At 34.2% G+C, this 2,732-nt stretch overlaps 1 pseudogene; it reads left to right on the top strand.

Annotated features, from left to right (window-relative positions):
- Nucleotides 1-713: 713 nt before the first annotated feature.
- Nucleotides 714-2,594, top strand: LOC122584377 (annotated as a pseudogene).
- Nucleotides 2,595-2,732: the final 138 nt, after the last annotated feature.

Here is a 2,732-nt window from a genome sequence, read left to right as displayed (position 1 = left end):
ATTGTAAGTTATTTTATTTAGGGAAAGCTTGATTTACAATACATTTAATTTCATAATCAAAAGAGTAACGAAGAATCGTTCTGATTGATCAACCTAATCATTCTTCTAATTATAAGATCAAGTCATATGATAAATTAAAGACATGATGAAAAGATATAATAAGTGGATTACATAAGTTTTATGATAACTCAACTTAGGTGGGTTAGCCAGAGGTATCTTCTAAATTCACTATGTGGGCCCTGGAGGTGAGTTTTTTCCAAGGTCTCGAGTTTTAATTTTGAGTTTCTCATCTAAAAGTATTTTCCATTAGGAGGGGATTGAAGGTCCAGCAAATTGCTGGTTAAAATTGTCTCTACCACGTCTGAATCGAAACTAACTTTAAAGAAAAAAACAATATTAAAATATATATATATATTATGCTAAATTTTTGGAGAAACTATCATTTTCCTAATCAAAAAATTAGGCATTAATCATGTCGATAGATAATTAAATAATAATATCTTGAACAATTAGTGTGTGCACACACTCCACAGTGCATACAGAAATTATAAATTGCTTGGTCTTTGCTGGTACCCTCCCTTAAATCTCTCACCACCATATTCTCTCCATAACTAAATCTCCTTCCTCCCTATATGTAAGTGAATTAAGCTCAATTTCACTATCATTTTTAGAACCCCACAAAAGATATCCATTTTTCTTGAACACCCCAAATAAAATTCATTTATCTTGAAAAGCCACAAAAGAAATCAAGTTTTCTTGAAAGCCCACAAAAGAGATCAATTTTTCTTGAAAGCCCACAAATTTTTATTGCAGAAAGTTGAAATCTTGAATGCAAAAGATGGGGGTAAAGAAAGCAAGAATAGTGATAATAGGGCAGGATGGCAGGCTTAACAGCTGCAAACAAGCTATACAAATCAAGTGGTTCAAAAGAAGCATTGAGATTTGTGTAATTGAAGGTGGGAATAGAATTGGAGGTAGGATTAAGACTTCAGAGTTTGGTGGTGATAGAATTGAAATGGGGCTACTTGGATCCATGGAATTGGTGGTAGCCCAGTTCATAAAATAGCTCAAGAAATCAATTCTTTGGAATCAGATAAACCATGGGAATGTATGGATGGTTTTCTTGATGACCACCCTCTTACCATAACTGAAAATGGGTATGTCTTAAATCCATCTTTAGTTGTTGATCCTATTTCTAGTCTTTTCAAGAATCTTATGGATTTTGCTCAAGGTAAAAGGAAATCCATATGTCTTATTCAAATAATGGGAAGGGAATTTAAATGATAATATGAGTGTTGGATCTTTTCTTAGAAAAGGTCTTGAAGCTTATTGGGAAATGGAATCAAGAAATGGGAATGAAAATGGGAATAAGAAGTTGTTAGAAGAAGCGGTTTTCGCAATGCAAGAGAATACTCAAAGGACTTATACAGCTGCTAATGATTTAATGAATCTTGATTATAATGCAGAGAGTGAGTATATCATGTGTCCTGGTGAAGAAATCACTATTGCAAAAGGATACTCAAGCATTATAGAATCATTAGCATCTGTTTTACCATCTGGGGTAATTCAATTAGGCAAAAAAGTTTGTAAAGTTGAGTGCAGCAGCCTGTTAATGAAATGGGTGGAATTTTAGAAAATGGTCATAATGATGATACAAGACCAGTAACAATACACTTTCTTGATGGCACAAGTTTATCAGCTGACCATGTTATTGTCACAGTTTCATTAGGTGTACTAAAAGCAGGAATTAACGATTCCAATGAGTCTGGTATGCTTAAGTTTAGTCCTCCTCTCCCTGATTACAAGATTGATGCCATTTCAAGACTTGGGTATGGTGTTGTCAACAAGCTATTCCTGCAATTAAGTCCTGAATATTCATATTTTGACCAATTCCCATTTCTACAACTGGTGTTTCATCAAAGTGACTCTGAAGCTAAGAATCCGAAAATCCCATGGTGGATAAGAAGGACAGCTTCAGTGTCACCAATCTATAAGAAATCAAGAGTGTTACTGTCTTGGTTTGCAGGTGAAGAAGCACTTGAGCTAGAAACACTTCCAGATGAAGTGATTCTTGATGAAGTGACCACAACGTTGTCCACGTTTTTGTCGAGCTCATCCGAAGAAGAACATAAGGGGAATGTGGCCAAGAAGTCATCAAAACTGAAACTTGCAAAGGTTTTAAAGAGTCAATGGGGAAATGATCCACTCTTTTTGGGTTCATATAGTTATGTTGCAGTTGGATCAAGTACAAGTGACATAGACACATTGGCTGAGCCATTGACCAAAAGTGGTTCACACCCACTTCAAATCCTATTTGCAGGGAAGCAACACATAGGACTCATTATTCTACAACTCATGGTGCATATTTTAGTGGAATTAGAGAAGCCAATAGGCTACTTGAACACTATCATTGTTTGAATAATTAGTAGATTGATTAATACTATATGAATGTGGGTTATTATTTTCTTATTTTTGTAATTAACCTTTTCTCTAGTGACTATCATTTTCAATGTTGGGAAATGAAAAAGAGAGATGGAGACATTTGCAAGATATATGGCGAGTGAAATGAATTACCATAAAGAAGCTTCTTTTTAGTTTTCTATTGTTCTTGTTTGATCTCTTTTGATTCCTTATAGTGCTTTTGTATGTATATGTATATATATTCATCTTTAATCAAACAACTTTTTGATTCTTCCAATGGCAAATCCTACTCTAATTATAGAAATATTTCC

The sequence above is a fragment of the Erigeron canadensis genome, unplaced genomic scaffold, assembly GCF_010389155.1.
Source record: "Erigeron canadensis isolate Cc75 unplaced genomic scaffold, C_canadensis_v1 Conyza_canadensis_unscaffolded:233, whole genome shotgun sequence".
In the NCBI taxonomy this organism is placed as follows: domain Eukaryota; kingdom Viridiplantae; phylum Streptophyta; class Magnoliopsida; order Asterales; family Asteraceae; genus Erigeron; species Erigeron canadensis.
The sequence above is the reverse complement of the archived record's forward strand: the minus strand, read 5'-3'. Positions and strand labels throughout refer to the sequence as shown.